Consider the following 27,995-nt stretch of genomic DNA (forward strand, 5'->3'; position numbering starts at 1 on the left):
CCTGGAATGATGGTTCATCAAAAACTTGAAATTGCCCAGTCCTCTTTTTGGTGATATTCTGGAATCTTTTCCACAACAATCTTTGCCTGGAAGGCAAATGTGAGATAGTTAATAGAATTCCTACCAGCACTGGGCACCTCTGAGTGTCTACTGCACTTTTGAAATTCACATTTTTGGGTTGTCATTCCCCAGGTCACAGCTCCTTAGTGTCTGTGCTTTAGCTTCCTGATGCATCACTTCCCCAGCACCCCTCTCTTTGAGCTGTCTGTGTCTGAAGGGTGGTGGAACCAAAGCCAGAACCACAAAGCAGGGCTGGTGGAGTACTGGTTTAAACACAGCCAAAGCCTGTGTCTGTTTCATCACTGCATTTAAGGAGAAGAGTTCTTTCAAGAGCTATTTTTGCCATCCCTGTGAATCTGAGGCAATCGTGGTGTTTTGTGAGTTTCTACCGTGTAATTTCAACATGCAACAATCTCTCCAATGGAATAATTTGGAATCCACGCACGCTTTGCAGTTCCAAGATAATTTGATCTGAATAGCAGCTTCATGTAAATGTTTTGGCAGCAGTGAAAAAACCCTCAACATTACTACTTGCAACTTGAAACATCAATAACTATTTTACATGCTGGCAATGAAAGAGCTTGATAGGCAGGTTAAAATCATTAATTCCTCCATCTGAAACTGATATTTTCTCACTGAAAGGTTTGAAAACAAATCTACTTTCAACAGGTTATTTCTGTATTAATGTGATACCAGCAACATCTGTGCAACTCCCTCTTCTCCTGTGGGCAAGCACTGTTAGGGGAGCTGGAAGGAACACAGCTCTTGCTTGCTTCACCCCACAGCTGTGGGGAAAACATGGGATATGATGTTTGAAGTGCTGGATAATTGGAGGAAGTGGATGGAGAATGATAACAACAGCAACAGGGAAGTTTCTCAAGCGATTTGAGAAGGTTGTCTGGTGCAGGCTGCATGTTTGATTATCTGTGCACTGGATACCCACTTCTCCCTACTTGAATAATACATGGGAACCAGGGATTGTTTACTTTAAAATACCAAAATGAGAAATGACCATGTTCTGAAAATAAAACCTGCGAGTTTCAACTCTGCCACCTCTAAGAAAGCCCAGTGGGAGGGATAGGATTGCTAGAACTAGGGGAGGCCTCCTTTTCCTTATTTGTTATCATTTAACAGAATCTGAAGGCATCTTCCTTTGCAGAGAGCAGGAAATCATTCCTGTGCAGCTGAAGGGCCACACAGAGGTTATGGTGCCCATTTCACTTGTGGTGTTAAACAACAGAGGGTTTCAGAACTGTAGTGGGGCTGTACCAAGTCACCAAACCCTGGCCAGCAGAAAACAGAAGAGCACGTGCATAGTGGAGAGTTTCTGACTTAGCAAGAGATGAAAACATGGTGCTCTTTAGCTGCCTTCTCCCTCCAGTGTCCTCAAATCCCACTGGTTGTGTTCCACCACAGGGGAGATTTCTCTGGGTTAGATTTGGATGCACGTGGTCAGCAGAGAAAAAATCCCAGCCAAAACATTCCTGTTGATTGGTGATTGCTTTTTGAAACTTGATCATTATGAATCCGTGTTATGCTCTCAGCCCTTGCTCAGAGTCTGCTTGGAAACCTGAAGTTTTGTGGCAATGAACTGTGGTGTCCTATTGAGCAGGACTAGTGTGCATATTGTGCACAAGCTAACAAACACAACCTGACTCCTGCATGTCACTGGAAATGAAAGGGATTGTGATTATGCACATTATCTGTCTATACTGCCTGCATCTGAGACAGAGTAGAGCTGCCACTTCAGCATGAGGCAGCCCAAGCACTGCCAAGATCAGCAAGGTGCTTGCCTTACACAGAGCGAAATGTGGTGTCACTGACTGCAGCAGTGAAATTCTCAAGGAGCCTTGTGTTCTGCCCAAGATGCACTGATATTCCCCATACATGGAAGCAAGTGTTTTACCAGAACAAGCATCATTTGTGCTAATCAGAGAATATGTAATCACTGAAGCAGAGTGATATTTATGAAATGTGAATCTTGGATTTATTTTGCACAGACCATCTCATTTTTCTCCCCAAAGCTGCTGGTTATGCAAACTCTGAGGACTGTTAAATATCCATGACATTCAAAAACCAGAACTTTCCAAAGCCCCATTTTACTGGCTTTTTTTTCTCTCTTGGGCTAAACCTATTCTGGGTTAATATTATTTTCCAAGTTAACCCTTCTTGATCAAGACTTTTAATGCAGCTGTTCGAGCCAGCCAAGGAAGATGTTACAAAATCTTCTCTCCCATTGCTGCCTGACCAAGGATGTTTCATGGTCCTTTTGATCTGATTTATTTGGGAGTTCTTCTTGTGCAGCTTGCATCTCAGCAGAAAACCTAACAAATCTGTTTGCTCTTACTAGGAAAAAAAGAGACTGTCGCCCTGCCAACATAACTACATTGGTGAGTTAGGGAATAATGAGTGAGAACAGATGAAATATTCAGATATAAATAGTCTGTTTTCATGTGCTCTGATTGTCACTAACAAGGCAGGGATGTGTGGTTTGTGGTTCAGGGACAGGATGAGGAACCAGGACATCTGGATTCCTTTCCTAGCTTCACCACAGTGTATTGAAGGAGCCATCAAATCTCTTTGTGCCCCATCAGCTGGAAGTGGATAATAATGCTCTGGGGACTAATTCTTTAATGCTGTCATCTTCACATGTTCAGGAGGGGAGAGCAATACAAGTGTACACTTTTTGCACACTACAAGTCAGTCCAACTAAAACTTTAAATCCAGATCCCTAAGAAGTTTGTGAATTAATTTCTCCTATCCCAACTTGAGTAATTTGACACACTTGCAATGAGGGAAAAACAAGAGAAGATTAAAACCAGTACAGAGTGTTTGAACACAATCCTATAAGTTTGTGATCTTAAGTTTTCTGGGACAAGTTTTTTGGGCTTTGCACTTTCAATAAAGAGTTGTCAATCGTGTCCTTGACTGAAATGTCCTCATTTGTTCAAACCCTGAAAACTACTTAGGCCTTAACTCACGAGGCTTGGTATCATTTAAAAGAGGCCCACAGTGGCCACCTACACAAGGGATGTGTTTCCCCCAGCCTGTGTCTATTTTGTTCACTGCAGCTGTAAGTAATAGATCACTAAACCACAGATTAAAAGCATGTAATTGCTATAAAAGTAATTAAAGACAAGATTAATCTACCTAGGAGTAAATAAGCAAATTTGGCATGTAAATCATAGTGAAAAAGAGCTGAGGGGTTTTTTAACATGCATATGGTAATGGAGAGTCTTAAAAGCAGAGTTGCTTCTTCAGCTGAGTAGGGGAAGAAAGAAACTGTGCTAGGGAGTTGAAAGCCTTGAGTTTAAACCACTTGGGATGAGCAGGGTATTATTTTAAGGTTTCTACTACTTATTTAAATTTCCAATTTACTCAAAATGAGAGTCTGTAATGCACTAGTGTTTCACCTGGGTGTCAGATGGCTCCACCTACACTGGAAAGCTAAACAGGAGCAGATCCACAGCTGGTAGTAGGGACCCCACACCCACATTTTGCATGTGGCTGAATTTTCCAGTCTAGCCTCTTGTCTGGACTGGCTGGAGCACAGGAAGCATGTTCCTGGAGTACCTTTCTGATGTTGGTTTTATCCAAAAGCCCAGTTCCTATGTTCTGACCTGAGGTGCAAGGAAAAGCACAGTAAGTGGGAGAAATCAGGAAATTCACTACAGAAGTGCCCCTCTGATCTGACCAAAAATGCCAGCCTACCCTCACTTATTTGTACTGTTATCCCTGAATAAGGGCAGCACTAGGGCTTGATTTGCACTTGGAATCCAGCTGGCCAGGCAAGCCTGAGCACAAATTTCCCTTTGCTTTCATGGAGGCTTTGCTCTCAATCACTGCAGTTGGGCACTGCTGAAGCAGCAGCTGGAATACTTATCCTGCAGTATAATTTCAGATTTCTTTGACAAAAAGGCTTAAGGCTATGTGTAAGAGAAATTGGCTTCATTTTGTTGATTTTAATCTCATTTGAGACCATTTTTGGGAACACTACAATATTGGCACAGGAGGCACAATTATAGGGAGAATTAGCTCTTCACCATCACTCTAAGCTAATTCTGTGTGTTCTGTGATGCTGAGGGGAAAGCCAACCTCCTGATGCACAAGAAATGCTCCAGGAATCTCTAGGGATTCATTTATTTCCCAACTGACTGGTACATTAAAACACAGAATAAAAGTCTATGGTTAACCAAGTCCTTCCCCTTTCTTATATCCAATCTTTGCTTTCACCAAGAAAAATGTGGGCACATGGCCCGCCAGGAAATCCTCAGCATGGCCTGCCTGGGTCTGCAATAAGGAGATGCAGGGAGCAGCATCCCAGGGTTTACTGCTGAGATCCCTCATCCACCTCCAGAAGCTTAAAAAATGAATGCACTCAGAGACAGGGAATGGTACCTGGAGGCTCATATTCTCCTCCATAAAAATTGCACTTAAAATGATTCACATCACACTAATGTTCCTAAAAAGACCCAAAGCAACACACACATGCACATAAGCTCTAGCTGTGTGTCTGTGTATGTATGGCCATGTAAATAACTTATCTTTATGTGGTGACACAAAGCAGCCTCAACTACCAAAAGATTTAGCAGCACAAATTCTTTTCCTACAGCACAAATCCCACTAGCAGTAATTTCATCTCGAAATGGAAAGCACAGCATTGCATTATTTGAGCACAAAGGCCAAATTTCCCTGGTTGGCAGTTAGACTCCAAGCTCATACAAACACAGCAGGAGAAACCTGAAATGATTTTGTTTCCTGGTGGCACTAATTCTATTGCTGGAGAAAATGTAATTATATTTATGTTGACATTATAATGGTAACTTTGCAGGCCAGACTCCACCCTGTCTGTTAGGCCACACAGAGCTGAAACAGCAGCAGAGAGCTAAGGAATGCCTGTTCCTTGGTAGTGCTGTGCCTGGAGCCCAGGCAGTCATTTCAACAGTAAAAGTTCATTTTGTGTACAAGACAGCTATGATTTAATTGTGTCTCAACTACAAAACCTCTCCTTTTCAAGGAGGTGGGAATTGCAGCCATTTATTGGTGATACCTTATTAACATGTGGTGGCATTTTTAGGTATTTATTTTGGTTATCTTAATTTACTACGTTACAGGAGATGTGCCAGCCCATCCCATTGTTCTCTCAAGGCACTGTGTCAGTGTGAGATGTCACTAGTCCTGAAGTCTGGATCACATTTTCATTCACCACTTCTCTTGCACAAATGGTACCACTGCCCTCAAGAGAAGCAGCACTTGGGGACGGTGTTTCAATTCAGGGCTGAAAGATTTCTTTTTCCTTATATAACTCATAAAGAACTCTAGAGCTGCAACTGAACTAAATTAAGCAATTAGAAGACAGAAAGAGCTAAAAAACTTATAATTTTCAAAACTTAGACTTTGGGTGAGAATAACATTCCAGGACAAGTGGAACACATTGCTTTTTTAACAGGTTAAAAAAAAACAACTAAGCACAAAAATCCACCCCCTTATTGTTTGTGTCTGCTGAGCCTAATTTTCTTTATCTTTTCCTTCCCTAGTCATACAGCAGGACAAAAGCCCTGGTTACAGTATCTGTAATTAGGATACCAGCAGATGGAATAGTTAATCATGCCCCAGCTAAGCATTGTGTGTGTTGCTGGGGAAGTCAGCTAAGGTAGATTCATTTTTCCTAATTTAAGCATAGAAAAAAGAAGCACCTGGTTTAACCTCCCATCCCACCTCCCTCTGCCTTCAGTGGGGAGGGAGAGGAACAGACAAGGCTGGGCTGTGGGTGGAATCACTTCTTGGTGGTGCCTCCTCCACCACTGGGGAGGGAAGTGCTGGTCTATCTGAAACTCAGTTTTTTTCTGTTAAACTGCAATTTTATCCTGTCTTACCACACAGAAGAGGCAGGAAGATGAGTGCCAGACATGAGGGCAGCCAGGGGCACACAGGAGCCACTGACAGCTTGTGCACTTCTTGATCTCCCCATCTACTACTGGATATAGCCAAGAGAGGTGCTCACTGCTCACATTCCAAGCCTGGGGCACAAATCTGGCTCAGCTTGGTTTTTCCATTTTCATCAATATTAAAAATATGTCCTGTACATGGTGGTACTTCTGGCATTCACCACACAAAGGCCTGTGCAGGCACCACATTTTCATAAATGCTGCATGCTAGCCTGCAGATTTCATGAGATTACATTGGCTTGAGCAGGAGGAATTTTATGGGCCTTACCAATGTTACCTGAGGAAATACAGCTCCCAAATGGTGATTCAGGGTTTTTTTTCCCCCCTCAAAATACAGTTTTAATAGGGGGATTAATGTATGTGAACACCAGAATAAAGTTTTTTAAAAGACACTTGAAGCATTTGAGATATGGAGCTTTCAACAGCCTTAGCTTTTGCTGAACTTTTTCAATTTGGTTAGTATTTTGTTCAATTTTTTAAAGGACAATATAATACCAAAGATATAATTCTGAAAGCAACAGAATTAAATTGCCAGAAAACTCTGCTATTGAAATCACCTTTAGTTGCTCTCAGTTTGTTTTGGTTAGTTGATTTTTACCTGGGAAGGTTTAGGAGGTCAGTTTTCCTATATAATACATTGAGTAGATAATGGAAAATAAATGTGAATAAATTTATTTTAGTCCAAATAAATAACTCTTAAGTTTGAGAGATTAACTCTTAAGTATAAACTCTTAAGTATAAAGTCACTGGCACTGTTAAATTCTATAATTACTGCATGAAATCTAATAGGGAACCAGTATATGAAAGCACTCAAGTTGAGTATTATGGGTCACCTCTTTCCAACTTCATTTGGAATTATTTATCTGCTTGCAAATTTAATTAGATCCATAATATGCAAAACATATAACATACAAGTTAGAAATGCATATATTAATTTGAACAGAAGAGCAGACAATGTAAACTTCTTATTTTAATCCCCAAATCAGGCCACTTGGAAAAAAAATTGCAGACTACTTTCCCATATTTTCTGCCTCTTTTGCACTCCTTGCCAGAGCTAATTCTGCAGTGCAAGGAAGAGCATTTTTGCATGGATCCTGCCCTGTCCAGAGTACTGGAAATGTCACAGGAGCACAATCACAGAGTCCCACTTCCTTTACTAGAGGAGATTGGAACAAACATCTGTGCATTTGGATGTCCATCTAAATGAACCTGAGTGTGGCAGGGCCCTCCTTCAGCAGTGTCCCTGTCACCACAGGAAATGAGGCTGTAATTTCACACAGCCCATTGCAGGAGGGCTGCTCAGCAGCCAAGCAGCAGCTCCAATGCACAAGGCAAACCAGATGTACCTCACATCTCTGGACTGGTTTTGTTGCACCTCAGCACTTGAGTACTCTATCACATAGAAAGCCTTGTGTTCCTCAAGCAGAGAATTCCTAATCTGTTTGTGTGACATAGAAAAGAAAAAAGGAGATAGCCTTTTTTAAAGTTTTATTCATTCTAAACCAGTCATCAACTGAAGGAGAAAATGTGCTTTTCATCTTGTTCACATGATTTTTTTTTTTTTGGGTCATATTTCCTGGTGTGCCATCTTACTATTTCAAACTGTGACACTACCAAGATAGGTAATTTAGGATTACATGGGAAAAGATGAAATATTAAACTAATTTATAGGTGCTTCAGGTTTTGTCTGAGCTGGGATGGATCACTCCTTCCTTCCTCCTGAGCAGTGACTTCTTTAACAAAGGTTTGCTGGGACAAAAATTCACCTTTTATCAAGTCTGTATCACCTTCACACACTGTCACCTGTTTCCCTGCTCTAAGCTGCTACACAGATACTGAATACTGCACAAGACCTGTTTACTGGGATGCTCCTTGTGTAAATATCCAGGTTTGATTTAGCTGGCTGTCAGAAAGGCAAACAGGAATAATGGAAAATATCTTCAGCCATCTCATAGCAAACTCTCATCATATAAAACCTGAGCTGTTCACAAAACTCTTACTTTTTTACCTCGGGCACCTGAGGGAATTGCTTTGCAAGGACTGAGCGCCAGCTAACCAAAAAGACTGTGGCTAGTAAAGATATCCTTCCAAGGAGCCACAGGGTAGCCATTCAACACCCCATCTGCTGTGTCCCTGTTCACCTTTGCCAGGTCTCCTCCACAGGTATAAATCAGGTGCTCAATTATTTCAGGAGAGCTGGGTCACATTGTGCCAATAATGACTTGGCAAATATTTGAGTATTTATGAGGTGCTAACTCTTGTCTCTATGTGTTCAGCTTAGCCTGGATTCAGCTGTGATACCCAAAGCCAAGTACTTAGTGGTTAAGCCTGATTTTGCATGCACAGAATGCACATAAGTGTCCTGGCTTTGCATCCAAAATCCATGTTTGACATCTACCCATCCAACTCACCCCTGCAGGACACTGCTGAGTCATTTCCCACTGGTCAGAGCCATACAATAACTCTGAACATAAAATCTAAGTGCTCAAAGCAGACAGGAGAGTAACAGTGTAGTCACTCTGCAGGAATGGCCATGGCTACAATAACTACAAGCAAGGGGAATTAGATCTTATGAGTATAAATGTTGAACTAAAGAATTAATTTTTGTTTCTCTCAAAGAGCTCAATGAGGCATAAAAATGTTCAGGAATGTTTAATCCTAGAGGGAATGAGATTTATCAAAGAAATCTAAAAGGATGATATGTTCACCTCTGATTCTACAGGCAAAGAAAAGCCAAGAAAGTCCAAGGCATTAACAGCTTGGAAGCTATTTTTCATTCTGCCAAGCTGTTTTTCATGCTGCTCTCACTGCCTCAAGTTTGATGCTACAGTGCAAGGCAAATCTGGTTCTGGCAAGCAATCACTAACTTGTGATAAGCATTAGGTTTACATTTGAAGATCAAAGCAAACATACATAAACCATTTTGTTACATACATATCCTGTGCTTTATGTCCTGGCCCTTAGGTTTATGGCCCCTCATCACTGTGTTTCCCTCTCACATTCTTAGTGGGTCCAGGGACAACTGGAATCTGTATTGAAAAGAAAATGTAGTTAATTTAATTTACAATAAAATGGAGTGGGCTAGATATTTCAGGCAGAAATTGTATCTATTGGTCAGTAGAGGAGGCCAGATCTGTCACTGTCACACTCACTGGAGGGACAATGAAGCACTGAAGTTTTTGAATGCTCACTGTGTTGTTTTTCTCCTCTCTGACAACAGCCAAATGATCAAACCATTAACAATACACATGTACTTAGCTAAAATGCCCATTAATCTGACAAATCCCAATGCTAGAGCTGCCCATAACTAAAACTCCTATTCAAACATCTTTGTGCCTTTAGAGGGTGGAGGGTTGGCAATTTTTCCATTTCAGGGTAGATTCCACCAACTCTTCCCAGAAGTGAGCCTGGTGCACTGCTAAGCAACCCACAGGCCATCCCTATGACCAAATCCTGAAACCCCTGGTCACGACTGAACTCCACCTGGGATCCATTTGCACAGGTTTTTACACTTCAATTAATCTGACCTTTTACTTCTGTTTTGTCTCCCCTTTTCCACTGGATAAAAATGAAGGTATCATTTTGAAAAGCTGTACTGAAAACTCATTTTTTCTGAGCATTTTATGAAGAGTTTAAGAGTACAGATTTCAGCTCAGGCTCTAAACAAAACTCTCAAGACTTTGGTTTGAATAAAATTCGGTCCACTGGAAGGTGAATACTGAAAGCATGCTTCATTTCATGTCCTAGGAGAAACTGCCAGAGATGATTTCTGCACAGTGATTTGCACAGGTTAGGAGCTATTTATTAATTTCTGTTCTATTTATTACATGTAACAGGTTCTTCTAAAGCCACATGTATAAACAAGCAAACTGATGGCAGATTTACAATCATTTTGCAAAAGGTATTAAAAGTGCGCTTGTTAAAAAGTATCTGAGCCTGTTCTATGTGTAGAAAACCACTGGGGAAAAAAAAATGGATACCTGACAGCTTGAAGAAACCAAGTTCATCTCTCTCAATTCTTGGGAACCATCTAATCCATAAATGAAGCAACACCTTGTGAGATCACCTACCACACACATTTATGCAGGCTGAAAACTGTATCTGTGCCTGGATTTACAGCAGGCTTGTTGCAAAACTTCAAGTTAGTTCCTGTCCACTCTTGCTAGTTCTCCTGGATGCCCAGTGTGTGCAGAAATCTCATCCTGACCCTTGAGTTTCCTTTCAACTGAGTCAGGGGTTTTTAAAATTACAAATCATAAGGTGAAAGGGTAGAGAATTACTTTTGTTTTCCAAGCACCTGAAGAGTTTTAGGTTTGGTTTCTAATAATTGTCCTTTATCTAGCCCAGAAGATTGTTTTTTGATGGTCTGAAGTGCACCATTAGTTCTACATGCTCTTATACACTGGTCTGACTTAGAACCAGTCTGTTTTGTTACAAATGGTTTTAGTTTCCAAGTAAACCAAGTGGCAAAGCAATTCAAAACATATTGAATTCATTTAACACATTAATAACCACAACTGGCTCTAAATCAAAAAGAATTACTCTAGACTTAGAGAGTTTTATTTCTGACAGTTCTTACTTTTAAAATAAAGTAAAACATATTGGCTATATTCACTTACTTTAAAATAGCAAATCAGTAACACAGGGATTAACATATTCCTTTTCTTCCTTATGTCCAAGACATTTCTTTATACAGAAGAAAATGCTTGATTTCTCTTCAATGCAAAAAAATAATCATGTAAATGCACTTTTCAAGTCCCAATGTGCAGCCACTTTGCTGAGCTTTTAGATTCTACAATTAGGTAAATCAGATTTCCTAGTGAAGATCTAAAGCTCTAAATAAAATTTCTCTTCACTTCATTAAGGACTGGGCTAATTCCTGTCTTGGGAGCAGATCCTGTCCAGGAACAGCTTCACCAGAGCAGCTGGTCCAGCCATCACCACTCACAGCTCGTGGAAGCATGAGATGCCTGTGTACCTCCTTTTTTTCCCCTGTTATATTAAAGATGTCCCACAGTGACAAGCACAGCCTCAGAGCCCTGATCTCCCAGCATCAACAGAGGGCACTTGGCAGCTGATGCCAGCAGCAGCGATGCACAACAGCACAGTGGCTCTGCAAACAGCATCTGCTGAGCTGGAGGCCAGGGCAGCCCTCCTGCCTGGGTGAAGGCAGCAGTGGAGAACAAGCCAAGCCAGCCCTGACAAGGCTCCTGGGGACTCACCAGCCACTCACAGAAACTGCTGCAGGGAGGGTACCAAAGCCCAGGTCCCAGTGCTGCTGAGGTGTCTGCACCCACCCTTGCCAAGAAGCCATGTTCCTGGCATGGCCTGCCAGGTGGGATGGAGCAGTTCCATCTGCCTTGTCATGAGCCCCCTGCTCCATCCCACCTGGCAGGCCATGCCAGCTGGCACTGGGTCACCAAGGTCCACTTCTGTCACCTTGGCATGGGGGAACAGCACCCTTCCCACGTGCCATTTGCACTGAGATGACTTGGTGTTGGAGAGGCCACCAAGAGTCAGGAGGGACCATTTCTGATTGTAACTGTGCTGGGAGGTTGGACAGCAGAACTCTGCAATGGTGCCCTTGCCAGACCTCTGTTATCCCAACCCATCCCCACTTTATCCTGGCTTTTGCTGCAGTGCTCTTGCACATCACACTTCCAGGACTTGACCCATGCAGAGGCTGCTCCCACAACTTGGCCCTGTAGCTTTTCCAGGAATGGCAATGATTTAATGTTAATGGCTATCCTCTTCAGAACAGGTCGTGGAGAGTGGGGCATAAGAGGTCATTATTGTTTAAACACTTTTGGTTTGCCTTTCTTCTCAGAAACTTTAAATCATGAGCTTCCTTACACAGAAAGCCCAAACTGACAGCTTTAGGATGTGTGAGAAAGACACAATTAATTTAGGGCAAAAGATAAGACATTTCCTTGGGGAAGCACTAACACCAGGCCTATTACCCCTCAGTGTCATTGCAGATTAGTGTTCTGCAGAGAAAGGGATTCTGAATCTTTTTAATTGAAAAATGTTTCTCTTTTCCTTACTATTATAAATTTCTGCCCAGAGGTTAAAGAGTTTTTAAATTATTTCTGAATTACATCCAATTTCTGGACAGTTTATCAAAAAAAGGAGGATGCAGTTTGTCTCTTGCTTTATTAATTTATGTCAGACCAGATAAAGGAGAAATATGTTCCCCCAGTGACCCAAATGAAATAGTTACATAAAGAGATGTTTAAAAATACAAAGCCCAGACATCTCTAATGTGTTAAGATTGGCAGCTGTCACCAACACATCCACATGTAGGAATACATGCCATAATTATGCAAAGTGGAAGGATAATTATCCAAACACGGGGATGGAAACAGTCAAGAGAAACATTTTACTCAGCTTCTCTCTCCCTTTTTCTGGCTTCAAATTTGAAAAACATCAAAACCAATGATTTTAATCCATGTAGGCTGTTTGACTGGTAAGTCACAAAATTACCTCAAGAAAAGAAGAAGATGCAAATATCCTTTTACCTTTAGCATATCCTGAGCAGGAACATTCAAAACTGTGACCTGGAGTTGCTCAGTCCTTGATCCATGGCCTTGGAGCAGCCCTCTTTTTATCCCAAAAATGAGATTTGATGAGATTTGAAGCAAAGTCCTGGCTTTGAGTGGTGTAGGCACTAATCCCAGGAGCCTCCTGGAAAGCAGAGCTCCCTGTGGTGTCCACAGCCTGCTGGAAGACAGGAAAAGCATCACACAGAGTTAGGTAATTCTCTGTTTAGATGTTCATTTAACTATAAGGCTGCCAGGCTATCTTTTCTAGAGCTCTAAACACAAAAGCAACTTTGTGCTTTGAGGTGCACAATTTGCAATTTGGGGGCAGCATATTTAAAAATGCACTCTTCAGGTGAATGTTTCTATAGAGACTGGTTTGCCACAGTCTTTGGGCAGCTGCACAGCCCACAGGTCACTTGTGTGTTAGGATGGTTTGTGCTTTTTTGTCCTTGGAAATCCTTCCAAACAACTGTATTCTTTCCACTTCCCCTGATTGTGTAATGGTTGTGTTTCATCCGATCTGTACTGAAGAAAAAATATTTTCCTTTTCTAATTCAATCCCTAACCCTTGTTTTCCCAACCTCTAGTTCTCAAGAAATGTGATTTCTTAAAAAAAAAAAAAATCTAATTAAGCCATTTATCAAATTTTTCCAAGTGGGTAGAGTGACAAATTAGCCCTATCTTCCACCAACAATCTGATGGATGGGAAGATAAAGATGCAGAGGCTGTTATTTTAGCTGGAAGCTCTCCACTATATCAATTGTTTGGCCCCAAGCCAAAAGACCCTAAGAGCTGACAAGGACTAATGATGGGTTCATGAAGTTTATGCAGTGTGAGGCCTGACATCAAAGGAATGCAGCCTGATTAGCAATATCTCTGTGCCTTCTCCTTGCAAAAAAAAAATACTCATTTGTTTTTTCAACAGATTTTACTTAATCATTCTATTCTTTCAGCAAATGGAAAGAAATTAAAATTGTAAATAAATTTGCAAAATAATATATGGCTGATGAGTTCTGCTCTTCTCTATAACTATGAAGTGATTCTTATGACTTTTAAGTAATGTCCACCAAGAGAGGCTAAGATAGGCAGACTGCAAATAAGTCTCCCTAGAGGTCTCTCCTTTTACCACCATTTGTTTGGGAATACTTACACTCTTCCCAAGTATGAACTCTTGGTGGTTTTAGGGCTGAGGTGGACACTGGGCCTGACTCTGTGACAGCATCACCTTCAATGCCTGTAACTTAGACCTTTCTCTCTTCTCCCAGTGTTTTTATTTTAATGTGCACCGTTTTGACATGAAATGGAAACGCTGTGGAGAAGGTGGAATGCAATTACTATCTGACTAGAAAGCAGGAAGGGGAGATATAACAACCAGGATGACTTCTAAGAAAAATCAAATCTACAACTCAACAACAAAAACCTCTCTTGATATCTTTGACAAAACAAGCCATTTCTGCAGCTTCTACGTAATACTCTCGACTAGAAGTTTAATCCATATATATTTCTACTGGAAAACTATTTAAAGACTCCTCTTGATGTCCCATTCTTTATAACCTTTTTTTTTCCTCTGGTGGAAATAGGACAGTCTTCAACTTGCTGGCACAATGAGAAACTTTGGTATTGCTTTATCAAATCCAACTGCAGCAGTCCTGCATATCCATATACCTGATTAACTTGATTTATCTTTTCAACACAACATTTTTACAGGATGGAACTAAAAACAATACTTCAATGAAATGATGACAGCACTGGAAGTCAGTGCAAAGCCACATTCAGCACATCTACAATATTTTACCTTCACTTTCCAGTCTGGATTTAATAGTATGTGTGGAAGGAGCCCAGTGCAAAACTAGGGATGTCATCCATCTTCAACCCTCCTGTGTCTCAAGAAACTGCCCTGGATTATCCCTCCTCTATTGCTCCCAATCCATCACCAGCTTGCTCTGAGTGGCTGGGCACTCCTGCAGCTTTTCTTTCTTGTTGCTTTTCCAAAGGGGATGTGCCATTGCATCTGCAATGCTGCTTTTGACCCTGGGACATCAAGACAATTTACATCCCACTGGGACATCCACAAGCTCTGATGGCTTTTGGGGAAATATAAAAAAGCTTGGAGTCTGTGAGGTCCAACACAAACAATCACAGAAAGAACAAAAGAAAACTTTTAAATACCACAACCTTACCTGACAATGTCAAAATCAGGAGTTGAAATTCTGGTTGAAAAGACCACAGTAATTAAATTTTTTTTTTTCTTCTTGATGAATTTAATATCTCTAAGTTCCTGATGTACTTTCTTAGCTACTTATTGATAACAGGGCTGTTTAGGAACCCTATTCTCTACATGACATTCCCTTCAACACTTGGAATGAACGTAAGTAAAGAAAAATGTACTGGTTGAATTTTTCTACTTAGAAATGGGGTCCTTTTTACAATAAAAATGAAGTGAAAGTACTATGGCACTATGCAATTAAGTGTTCAAATGTCATTGCTTCTAACTTAGGAAGAGGATTCCTTGAACAAAGAAGATGAAATATAAATTGGCTGGAAATGAAAAAAAATAAAAAACAGATCAGTGCTGAAGTGGCCAATGAACAAAATTGTTTGCTTACTTTTAATTAGCTGCATGGTCATTGTCTGGCTGCCCTGGCACTCTGTAAATAAGCCTGGGCAGACTGTGATTTAAGATTATTTAGAGGATTTATTTATTACTTAAGATTTATTCACTGCCTCAAGAGCCAGGTAAAACAACAACTTTCTCAGTCACTCAGCTTGGTTAGGGGGTAGTGGCTACAATTCAATCCTGTTTATCCTTTCTTCAGTAAAATAAAGGATTTTTCTTTTCTTTAAACATGGCTCCAATTACTGAATAGAGCAAACTCATTCAGGCTTACAAGCTTCAGATTTTTCAAAGGTTCCTGTCTCTCACACATTTTAATAAACAAAGTTAAGAAATTTTGTTCTGTAATTTACAATTTATTGCACAATTCAATAAAAGACCTTAAAAAGGCTTAGCTACAAAATAAATATTAATAATAATAAGCTCACTCCACCCTGCATTTGTCTTTTATTTGCCAGATGACCAGTTTGTTTTACTCCTTTAACACAACTTGAGAAAATACAGCAAGTCTGTACATGTACACCTCCCACCTGGAAACACAAACTTTAGCAGCCAACCCCAAGTTAAAACATAAACTCACCTTTCATTTCTGCTCAAAGGTAATGTATAATTCAGCTAGAGCTGAGGGACACTCACATAATTTGCCTTTAAATGTTGCCCAATAGGTTCTGTGGCAAGTCTGGTAGAAGGAAAGCGAAAAACAGATGAGCAAAGCACCACACTGCTACTACAGCTACAGAGGGAATGCACAGGTTTACAGATCAGCTGGAATTTGGGCTGTTCCATTGTGCCTGTGAAACTGAAGTGGAAAGATGGCAAATGAATCGGAGTGCAGACATACTGCTCAGCTATGGCAGTGGAAATACACATTTCAGCCATCAAAGGGATCTGCTTTGCACTGCTCTTGATTTTTTCTTCCTCTAAATCATACTAATATTAAGTCTTTTCTCAACTTCATTTCAGTCTCTTGCATTTGGGAACAGCTTCTGATTTCAGGATGACTTCACATGAGTGAAGGACAGAGCACTGCTCACTAAATGATAGATGAAGAGAATAATGATTTCAGATCTCTGTGTCCTATTTTAGCTATTTCCACTACCAGGAAGCAATGGGCTGACCTACTTGTGTGTTACAAAAATAGCCAAGGATCTTTAAGCAAAATCAATGCTGCTGAGTTGAACAGAAATGGAGAGGAGCAGCGTGCTCACAGCATGAGCCCTTTGGTGCCCATCCCAGCACTGCTGTAAGAGAACACCTCCATGCATGGCCCAAAACAACCTGGGCATTGCTGAAAAACTCAAACATTTCTTTCAAAAAGTGACATTCAAGTTCTGGGCTGAAAATCTACCGAGGATTTTGGTGGGCATCACTCTGCAGGCCTGAAGATACAGACTGGAGGCGGCAGATCTGGACCCCCAGGGAACCTGAGTACTTTCTACCAAAACTGCCTAATTCTACACCATTCCACCAGCCTGCAGAGGTTTTGGTGCTTGCTTTCTTTCCAACTCCAATCTAGGTGCTGCCAATCACTTCTGCAATGCTGATAACATGCACAAATCCTTTCCCTGTCTCTGTCATCACAGCCATTGACAGAATTCTGTTACCAAATTTATTGTACCTCCTTTATGTTGTAGTGTTTGCTGTTATCTCAGGGATGAATACCAGACTCTCTGCGGGCAACTGGACTTTCTGTGCCACTAAGATAAAGCTCACCACCAGAATGCTCAGCTGAGTCTCAAAGCCTTTCAGAGCATTTTAACTTCACTAGATGGCAGTGGAGAGAAACACTACTTCATATCTATCTATTTTTTACTAGGAGAGGGACACATCCCAGCAAGTCCTGCAGTTTATTAGTGCTGTCTGTGTTAACACTACATCACAAGACAGCAATTCTCTCACCCACACAAAAGTCCAGGGGCTCCTGCCCAGCTAAATCTCCATGTAAATGTTTGGGAAAGCACAGACACTCTTCCAGCACTAATGCAGAGAGGCAAGGAGCAACATGAACTGCTCTTTGAAGGGTTTTTCTCATAAGCTCAACTGTACCATGGTCTTTCCTGAAATCCCAGCAAAAGACAAGTTCCAAAAAGAAAAAGTTCCCAAAAGAAAACTTCCTGAGAAGTCAGAGACACTGTCCTTCAAAGAATCTTAACACTCATACCATAGACATGATGAAGAAAATGAGTGAAGAGTGAGAATGAGAAAGCAAATGGTTCAAGGAGCTCTGTGAGGACTACTGGGCATTCAATAAAATCCTTTTCCTTCACAAGAAATCCTTACAAATACATGTTCCTTGAGAGAACTCTATGATCTCTTACAGCTAACTCAGGAAACAAAATTAGTTTTCAGACTTCTGACAAAACTTCAAGATGAAATACTTGAAGCAGCAAGTTCTGTAACTTCTAAGGTTCAAAACCTTCCAAAATTCCATCTTTTCAATACAGAGAACTGATGCCTGCCAGTCTTTGGAAATTGATACACATGGACAAAACTAAAGAACTAAAATAAAATGGATGATTTCAGCCAAGTGCATTACTTCAATCAAGAGTTTATCAGTAAAGTTCTCTAGAAACAATGGAGCTGTCTGGCTTTATTTAGAACTCTCAGAAAACACAAACTATCATTTAGTAGAGTAAGGAGACAAAAAATATGGTTTCATCTAGCATCAGATGTAAAAAAAAAAAATTCTAAAGCTTGTTTCTTGCTGTGGGAGAAATATTAAAAACTCAATTCACGGCCTAAATCACACTTCTTTAAGCTATTCTTGCCTTTATCTTAACAATTTCCAAGCCTTTCCCCTCAGAGAGCAATACATTGTCCTCTGGCATCTCAGCTGCTCCCTCACCAAACTGTTTGCAATAGCAAGCAGAGATTCAGGATATTGAAAGTGCTGATAAAAAACAAACCCAGTTGTGTTGCAAGTGACTTCTTGACTTATGCCTGCTAAGCACAATTCAAAGGCTTGAACTTTTAAAGGCATCATTCTCTCTATTTATTTTTGTGTAAATACAAGCAGATGAGGAACAATTCCTTATGGCATTTCAATCTAGGAGACTTCTCCTACTTTTCCTCCTCACTGGCAAAACAAAAATACCTGGAGGTGCAAAGCCCCAGGGTTTTGTCAGTGACACAGGGAGTTGTATTCCCTGCATCTCTGGTCAAACAAACACACACAATACATGAGGCTGTCACATAAAGAACAACTTGTTGCCTAAATCAGCTTGGTAAAGAAATAAATTACTTCTCCCCAAGCATCAAGAGATGGAGATTTCTAGAAAAACACCCACATTTCAAATTATCTCAGTGGGTTCCCCCAGCTGTAGATACTGTAAACAAACACTATAATTTGATTTATTTGTGGAACTAAATACATTTAGTAGAAATACAAAAGACCAACCTGACAGAACAGTGATGCCACTTGTGCTCACTCCAACCCCAGGCACAGGGAAATCATTTTCTTTATCATTAACACCAGAGATCTTCATGTTGGATGCCCTGGATGATACCAGTATGCAATAAGACAGTCAGGTACCCTGGAAAAAAGCCAGCAGTCCTCTCCAACAGCCTAGATAATGACATAACAGCCCTTTTAGTTTATTTATTGCAGTCACTCAGTTCCTCTTGTTAAACTCTTTAATTTCACCTCACACAAAAAGATCTCAGTTGCAGAGAAAAGAGAACTGTTGCACTGTGTCCTTCCCACTTTCTCCCCAGCACACTCATAAATCACAGAGCTGTGGCTTTGCCTGGAAGCTGTGCCATCCTGTTAGGTTTAATTAAGTAGCCTTAAAGTAAGTGGCCAATCAATATTGATTCACGTGGGTCTCACTGCACTAAGTCATCACAGTGTCTGAAGGCATTGCTGATGTGAATATAATACCCTGGCTTGGCCTGTCCACATTCATGTCAAATGAAGATTAAGAGCAAAAAGAAAACACTCACTGAGCTATTTTCTCCTCTATAATGTGCATCTGACTGAATACAGAGCAGAATCCATTCCTTTTCAAAACTCTACAAGTATTTCCCAGCCTATTTACTTTGCATTTAATTCCTCTGCACAGAACTTGAATTTTGTACTACCACAAAAAATGTCATGACCTGCATTTCCTGAAGTTTGGATTTGAAGCTGACAGATACTGATTAAATCTGACCATAACCTGCAGAACACACAGCTTGCAATGAGGTCTGGAAATTGCTGTATGATAGTTATGATAAAATATCATTACAATAAAATCTTCCTTTTCAGCTTCAAAATATAACAGTGTAGCAATCAATTAAAGGCATTATTGACTGACACTTGCATATCAATACCTAAATTAAATTGATCTAACTCTGAGGAACCTGCTCTGATTTCCTAGCACTTCAAGCAAGTTTCTCTCTTCTCTAAAGGGAAGCAAGGGTATAATTGTCCCATGTCTATAGGTGATTTTTTTTTTGCCACAGCCTAACTAGCTGACATGGGCCATGAAGACCATAATCTAGTTTAAAGCATCTCATCTAGTTTAAAGCACCTGATAGGTGCACAATCTATTTTTATTCCCCACCAGGCCACGCCAAAGACTGCTGAAGTCTGAAGCTCCACTTTAAAATTACTGCATACTTTTACAGCAAATTATTGATGGGGTTCTGAGGCTTCATAACAGTGAAACAGAGCTGAACACAGAGTGCCAATTTACAAACTAACCCCAAGTTTTATACATCAGTAAACCCATAACCAAAGTGGATTATAACATAAAACCCTGACAAACAAGTATTTACAACATAAGCACTAAAATTAGGCATTTTTATTATCAATCTCAAATCAGGTCTCTCCTAGAAACATATTTAATCTCACAGCCTCTGATTGTATTTGTATTACCGTTTCTAGCTAATGTTTAAAAAGAAATATTTGACTTAGGGATGTATGGAGCTTATTTAGTTCTTTTCCTACCCCTTTCTTTCAGCAGCAATGAAAATCTGCAGAGCTGTGCTGCTTGCTACAGGTTGTAGATGTGAGTTTGCAGCTTGTACAGTCACACTCACTGTGTTTACTATGCAAAACAGTTGTAACAGTATGAGGGAATGAAAAACCCTAATTTTTGTGGAATTGAACGATTTGTATAAATTTTACTTCTGAATTGCTCTGGAAACTTGAAATTGTCACATAATTAAGAAAGCCATTCAGATGTCTTTCCAGTCTTTCATTTTCTGGCTTTGATGCATTTGCCACTGGGGTTTTCACAGAATATTCAGCTTTCCAGATGGTTTCGTTTACATCTCTAAGTCTGCCATGGTGTGGAGCTTGGGTCTCAATTGCAGGTCACACCTAACGAGGGGACATCTAGAAAATGAAAAATTCCTAGCACCTCTCTGGTTAGCCCTGCTGAATAATTGCTGCAGTAGCTGAATTTTGCTGTACAGATGTTGGTAATTTGCTATTGAAAACCACCAGTATCAAACTGTCAGAGTCAAGAAATGGCTTTAATTATTTCCTCCCTGGAGCAGTAATAGCCATTACTTGAGCACTGCCAAAGCTGGAATGTGTTTGTGTGGGTGATTTCTTAGCACATGGAGTGCAGGCAGCTTTACCTGCACTTGCCAGCCCTTTGCTCCCTCCTTGTGGAAGGAGATTGCTTCAGTCAGGGCCAGATCATCTGGAGACCACCACGAGTTTTCCTCCTTTTCCCTGGCCACCAAAGACTAACATTGTTTTTCTGCTTCATTGAGTCCTGAAAATAGAAGATAAATCAGACAGAAAGCCCTTGGAACTAGGGATCAGACGAAAACCTCTTCTCTGGGAGGGAATAATTAAACAAAAATATCAGAAGCTAAGGGAAATTTGATGAGAAATTGTACTGAGAGAGAAGGTGAAGTCAGCAGGGCTACTGCAGGAGCCTCCTCCTCACTCTGCTTGAGCACTGCCTGGGCTCTCCCTTCTTGCAGATTGGGCACAAATAAAACTATAGTCAAAACCACACAGCTTAAAAAAATATATTAAAATTCAGGAGCAGGTCAAAATACTTTTACCATTTTCCAGCAATTTCAACATTATTCTCTCTCCTTCATCAAATAGATCCAAACCTCAGAAAAATTAAAAACTGATGTTAATGTGAACATTTCCACAGGAGCCTGCAAGGGGCTTTGGCTTGTGCTTCAAAAGAACTAAAACCCCTCCAAAATAACTTTTGGGCTAGGATGTTTTATTCCTCGTTCCCATGCTGTATTGATTTCGGAAGACAATCTAACCTCTGTACCTCCAAAAGCTGTCTTGTCTCTGAAGTGGGATAAGGTTCTTGTCCCTAAATAATTGGAGGACATTTTGTGCCTCTGACAGAGAAGTGCTGAAGCAAGGTTTTCCTGAAGCCTGGGGGAGTTTGTCTCCTAGAAGAGCAGAGAACACCGAGGGTGTTCCTGCAATATCCATGTGCTTGGCCAGCAAGGAGCTGCTGCTCCTTTGAAGTGCTCATTTTGGATATTTGTGGATATTTGTGCATATGGAGCCAGGGTATGTTTTCCCACATGCAGCAACCTTTGCTTCTGCTGAGTGCACAGCCCAGCCCAATGTGTGTCATGGATGCTCTCTGGATAGCTCCAGAAGGGAGAAGCAAACATGGCTTATAAAAAAAGAAGGAACATGATAAGGAAAACCAGTCTAATGAAATATACTAGAAATACTTGCCAGTTTAAAAGCTTTTAAACTGTTAAGAGCTCACCTTTAAGTCGTGAGCACGTTTGCTATTAAATTATCTAATGTTTTTAAATACTAGCAAGGAAGAGGTCAAGAATGTTTTAACTACATAAGGATTTCCCTAGATTTCTTTTAAATTTCCTTTCTTTTTTAGGTCAGCAATAAAATTTAAAAATCTTGGGGGTAGAAAAGAGAAACAGTCCCTACTTTAAAACAAGCAGCTCAAAAGGGAAGAAAAATGGGATTTGTTTGCATCCCAGTGAAGTCAGGACTAGCAGGGTTTGCTGAGTTTGAGAGGCATTAAGATATCTTTTCAAGCCAACTTGTGCAGTGACTATTTCTGTGAGGTGATCACTTCTCATTGCTGCTGCTGGTGCCACAGCACAGCAGAGATAAGCAGCACCATCTGTCAGCAGCACAGGCTGACTGACCATCAGAGAGGGAGATTCCAATACTGCCCAATAGAGGCTGATGATCAATAGCTATTCAAGTTCTGCTCTCCCTGCATGACAGCCAAGAGCATTAATGAGTTCTGAAAAGCTCCCCAGTGTCTCTGCATGGGCAGGAGCTGTTCTGAGTGCAACAGGCACTTCCAGTGTGTGGCACATCTTAACCACAAAACTGATACCTATGGGCAGAGTCTGGTGTCATCAACACCCAGCTCGCAGCTGAAACTATTTTGGAGTTTTGTTAAGAATGACAAGATTTGATGAATGGAGATTAATGATTAAAATGTTTCAGCCTTTCTAAGTCCTCACACAATGTGATGGCAAATAAGCCTTCAAAGAGATTTATTTTTGTTCCTAGCAGCTGGATATCTAGAGCCTGCCGTTCCTGAGGGAGTCCCAGAGACCCACTTGATGATGGGAGTGTTTCACAGCTGTAAGAGACTCGGATTGTTAAACAATGACTCGAGCTGGAACATATTTCAGTGACTAGACTCTGCAAGCCCTGAGGTCCCTAATTGCCTGCAGGCAGCCTGCTTATCACTGCAAACCTGGAGCTCCCATCTTGTAACATGAGGCACTGAAAGCCTGTCTTGAACATGGAATTCAATTACAAGGAAATTATTCCAGGAAAAAACCCCAACAAGAACACACCTTTCCACCCCATTTTTCTGCTGGCAGAAGGGCAGCTGGGCTGGGGGCTCGCTGACATCAGGAAGATGGATCCTTATTTACACTTCCACAGGAAAGCTGCTGTGAAAATTAATTGTTTTCCTTACCTACAGACAACACCTATTTACAAGGCAATTACTCCATTACAAACACTTCCATTTGGAATTTGAATGGAAATTCAATTTGGACAATGCCAGAGGAATATTTGGGAAGTCACAATGACAGAAGCAAAGCTTTTGTAAAGCACATTATAAGCCACATTTAAAAATCACTTTGAAACACTCATCAAAGATTTAATTATGGGCTCTGTAGTGATCTGTATTACCAGGCCTTGATTATTTCTGCAAAATATGCTACATTAACTTACACATGATGGAAATGTAGATTTAAATAGCTTTAAAGTATTATAATTAAAATTAAGTCGCCATAAACAAAATTAATGAACAACATTTTCTGGTTCATAGCCCTAGTTTTTAGGGAATTTGTTCACTATCTGATTAGAATGCCAAAAGTGGTCATTTTCTATCATGTAATCAAAATCTAACTATGCAAAAATCCACTACAGCCTTGAAATAAAAAAAAAAACTTACAATCTATTTTACTTTGATAGAAGATAAATACATCAATAATGATTTTTAGGAGGCAAAAAAAAATCCTCACTACATCTGGCATCTTTCTAAAATTTCTAAAAATTATTTAAGACAGTTTCCTAGATTTCTTCTTTAATTTGGTTGTAATTCTGTAGCAAGATATTCTGGGTGATACTGTTCACCTTAAATGCATTTGCCTTAAAAACCCCGATTTTACTCCTGTTTCAGGCAGTGACAAAAGTACAATTAAAAGAAACAAAAGAAATAGCTACAATTACCCTTGAAAACTCAATTTTTTTTACATCACATCTAATTACCATGTGATAAAACCTGGCGTGACACTTTGAGTCAAGGTGAAACAGCATTTTGGATGACAATAATGAATTATACCCTTGTTTTGACATATTTTAGTGCTATGCATGTTTTTGGTTAGCTATTTTCAGTGAGCATTGTGCTGTCCTGCCTCAGTCCCATACAGCAATTTGACACAAAACAATTCAAGTTCAACTTTGCCTTTTTTGCTTCCCCAGAAATACAGATTATTTGGGATGTCTGACTGACTGTACAAAGAATAATTTGTTTGTACACTGCCAGTAATCTCCAAGCACCCATCACATTTTAAAGGCAAAAATATTCAATGGGTTTGAATTTTAAAAATGCCAATAGTGACAATTTTGAAGTCATTAGGTCTGTATCCCTGTGCCAGACATGAGACTGCTGTGTCTGATTCAGTGTGCATGTTCACAGGGCAAGAGCAACTGAGGGAATATGGGGAAACTTCGGCTCTGAAGGGAGGTGAGATCAGTGTGTTAAGAATTACCTGAGCAAAATAATGGAGAATAAAAAAGTTTTTCCTATGAAAGAGGGAAGATACTTCAAATGAAACCCACTCATTAAAAATGCTACTGCTCATTTCCATGGAATGAGTGGTATCCCTCATACACTCTGTGCACTTTAAACATATTTACAATAAAAGGATATGCCAGGAGAGAAAATGACTGGTCCCATTTCTCCAGGGGCGACGCTGAACCAAGGTTTCTCCCGAAAAATATCTTAAATTCCTCAGAAAAAACATCACACATCTTTTCTGCAGTAATCTGGCATACTTCTTTCCTGTGTATTTCTTGATAGAATACTCAGGGAACCTCTCTTCCTAGCTGGGAGTGAAGCTGTCACCTTCTCAAGAGACTGAGACACAAGGCTGCTCAGAATGATCTTCCCTCCTCTGCAAGGCCTCAACTTCCATAAAAATGAAAACCAAGAAAAATCTCACCCATCTGGGGATGGAGACATGGGGGAGCTTTTATTCCCCTCTGGGTGACTCATTACTGCAAGTTCCAGTGACTGCTGGCCTTCAGGTGGCTTTTCCCCTCAAGTGTTTAAGTAGAAATAGATGTAGATAATGATGGATTTAATTACCACCTGAAGCTCTTACAGGACCAGGTCTGGAGGGAAGTAGATTTCAGTGTGTCCTCAGCTGTGGAACGAGAGACAGGTGCAGGCTAAAAAAAAAAAAAAAAAGGCCTGTTCTAATCACTCCTCTTCAATGCAGCTGGTTTAACAAGAGGTTTTTTGGGACCATGCTTGGAAAATGGGAATTTTCATCACTTTGCTCTTAACATAGTGTGCAGAAAGGTCACTTGTTCTGGCAGTGGCTAATGTGTGACATCTGAGCAGCTCCTTAGCAGGGTAAATTGCTGCAGTTCAGAGGTATAAATAGCCCCAGCAGCACTCACCAGCCAAGGAGCCGCTCAAAAACGCTCCTGATTAATTTCCTGTTACCGGGTTGGTCTTCCAAAGCCTCTAGAGAACTTCCTGGCAGCGCAGTGAAACCCCATTTGCAGAGTGGCATTTCCACAGTTTTGCCTTTGATTGCCAAGCCAACACTTGATGTCTCCTATTGATCCCATTCCCCCACCTCTGCCGGCGGCCTTGGCAGGGAGCCGCCTCAGGAACCTTCCCGGTGCAGTCTGGATGGCCCCATGCACAGGAGCTGCTGCCTTTCATGCCTCTGTCTGTCCATGGAGTCCTCTCCATGTGTGGAAGGACTTTGTGCCTCTCCTCTGGCACCTAGGGCTGCAGGATATAAATATTCTTCACTTCCCAGGGTACACATGTGGCTCCTAACCCTGAAAGAATTTCTTGTTCAGCAGCATCTGAGTGACCAACAAACACTGATTAAAATCCCTTGTTCAAGTGGAGCATTTTTTGGTAATTTGGCTTTAATACTGTTTCAGCACACGTGGCATTTACTGTCACAAGATTCATTCACTTAAAGCAGAAAGGTAGTTGAGCAGCAGAACCCAAAATTCACATGGCAAACCTTGGAGTAGGGTTTTTTTTCTACAAGGTTGTAATATCAAAGTTATGAGCTCCATTTTTCTGACACCCACATGAGTTCTGATGAAGTGCAACTAAACTCACTGAAGCTCCTGATGAAGAACTCCTGCTGTCCTCAGGACAGGCCAGTGCCAGCAAGTGATGTAGTTTAGGTACCCATGTGTACAGCTGAGACTTTACTTCAAGCTCTGGAAAATGGAAGCAGCTGGAAGGCAGAGGGACAGAAGATTCTTTCAGGGTTTCTCTCCTGAGTCCCAGTGACCAGCCCAGGCTGGCCAATGGAGGTGGGCCAGGAGCAGGACCCTGAGTCGGTGGTTTAGGCACAGTCCTTGCCACCCCTCTGCTTCCTGGCTGTTAGTTCAGCATCAGTGCCCAGAAAAGCAAGTGGCAGAGACATGGGTAAGAGGGCAAAAAGGAGAAGACAGCATTTTATGTCCAGTTTTGGGCCACAAAGTGATAGTGTGGAAATGGAAAAGCGTTCACATCCCAACCTGCGTGTAAATCCATCTGTTTGCAACAAGATACTCAGTCCCTGTGTAAAGCAGAGGGAAAAGGGATGGGTTTGTTTTTTTATGACACACTCATGTAGATTTTGAAAGAAGGAAACCAAGCAAGCCAAAATTAAATATAATTTTCTCTTTTTCCCCATAGACTCAGTCTGGATGGATGCCAAACCACATTTTGGAGGGGTGAGAAAGGCCCAACATCTGCTTCTGGTGTAACTGTTTGTATCTTCACTCTAAGAAAATTAGGTTTGAAATAATCTCAAATTGTCTGACACCTGTATCCTATTAGAAGTGACACATGGAAACACCTTCAGTGCACTGAATTTAGCACCATGTCAACAGTGTAAAGTGAACAGGAAAAAAAAATGGTAAAACTCATTGCTTCCCGGTTTCTGCTGGAGCAGACCTTGTGTCATTGCACAGGATCTTACTGCAAGCTGGATCCATAAATGTAATGGGGTTGGAAGCAGTAATTATAACATGGTTTGTATCCCTGGCTGCAGCTGGAATTAAATTCAGCAAGGCACCTCAAGGTGACTGGAGGATTTTGAGCTCAGTGCAGGCACACCTGAGGGCTGGGTGCCAGCCAGCACAAAGGACACGGACACACAGCAATTCCAGGGAAATTTTTTCCTGCACCTTACAAGACTAGAAAGCAGGGATGGATTTTAAACTCTCTTCCCAAGCCTATGTAACCTTCCACTTGTAAATTCCTCGCTTTTAGGAACAGATCTGGTTACCTTTTCCCAGATAACACACTGACAGTAAGATCCAAGTTATTCTGAGAAGGCCATTTGTTAAAATTCATAAAACTTTATGACTGCTATAAAATTCATACTACCTAAAAATACACTATCCATTACAAAGACAAATGTCTTCCCATTTATTTTTAAACACGTTCCTTGGAGAACTTTGAATCTATTTGTTTTTCATGTTAGTCTGGGAGAAAAGGAAACTGTTTACTTTCTAAATAGTATTGTTTTTCAGCAAATCTGCATCTTCAAGGAGCAATATCTAGAGTCAAGAACACAGGACACTGCATTTCAACATGAATTATGGCATGCTAATAAAAAAACATGTTAAAAATAGAAAAATGGCAATAATGGAAAGACAGACAAATAACGTTGAGCCATTTCCTAAGAGAAAAGTGTGCATGCAAGACCCTGTAACAGGAAAAGTCAAGTACAATTTAGGCTCGTTTTTTGCCCCAGGACAAGCCAAATGCATTTTCTGGATGGTGTGGAACTAGTGACACTAAACAAAGGATAATATGCAATATTTAACATGCACCCATAGCTGAAAAAGACCAGAGAAAATGTGGAGAGGTTAAACTTATTCTAAAGGCACTTCACAGAAATTTCAAGCCCACTTAGATTTGTTAATAATAGGAGTTGAGTCACTTCTAATTTATTGGTTTAATGTGACAACACTGCTAGGGTCAAAGTCTCCTAAAATGCTTTAAGATCTGTTACTGACCATTTTCTTACCTCACACATGAAAGCTGCCTTATAGCTTCCTTCATAGATGGCCCCAACACATGGAAACACAACCATCAACACTTTCTGATTTATGTAAATGTTATTCAGTTCATCTTCCTAAAAATTCATTGG

The 27,995-nt window shown here is 40.7% G+C and overlaps 1 long non-coding RNA gene across 2 annotated transcripts; it reads right to left on the reverse strand.

The window, feature by feature from the left end:
• LOC127059491 (uncharacterized) lies at positions 1-27,960 on the reverse strand. Of its 2 annotated transcripts, none has more exons than XR_007777405.1 (6): positions 27,873-27,960; positions 18,562-18,729; positions 15,745-15,843; positions 12,527-12,725; positions 8,943-9,037; positions 1-86 (listed from the first exon to the last, which is right to left on the reverse strand). It is a non-coding gene; the product is annotated as an uncharacterized LOC127059491 (long non-coding RNA). The 2 variants fall into 2 exon arrangements; XR_007777404.1 differs by lacking the exon at positions 27,873-27,960 and adding an exon at positions 20,733-20,859.
• Positions 27,961-27,995: the final 35 nt, after the last annotated feature.

The sequence above is a fragment of the Serinus canaria genome, chromosome 4 (assembly GCF_022539315.1).
Source record: "Serinus canaria isolate serCan28SL12 chromosome 4, serCan2020, whole genome shotgun sequence".
In the NCBI taxonomy this organism is placed as follows: Eukaryota; Metazoa; Chordata; class Aves; order Passeriformes; family Fringillidae; genus Serinus; species Serinus canaria.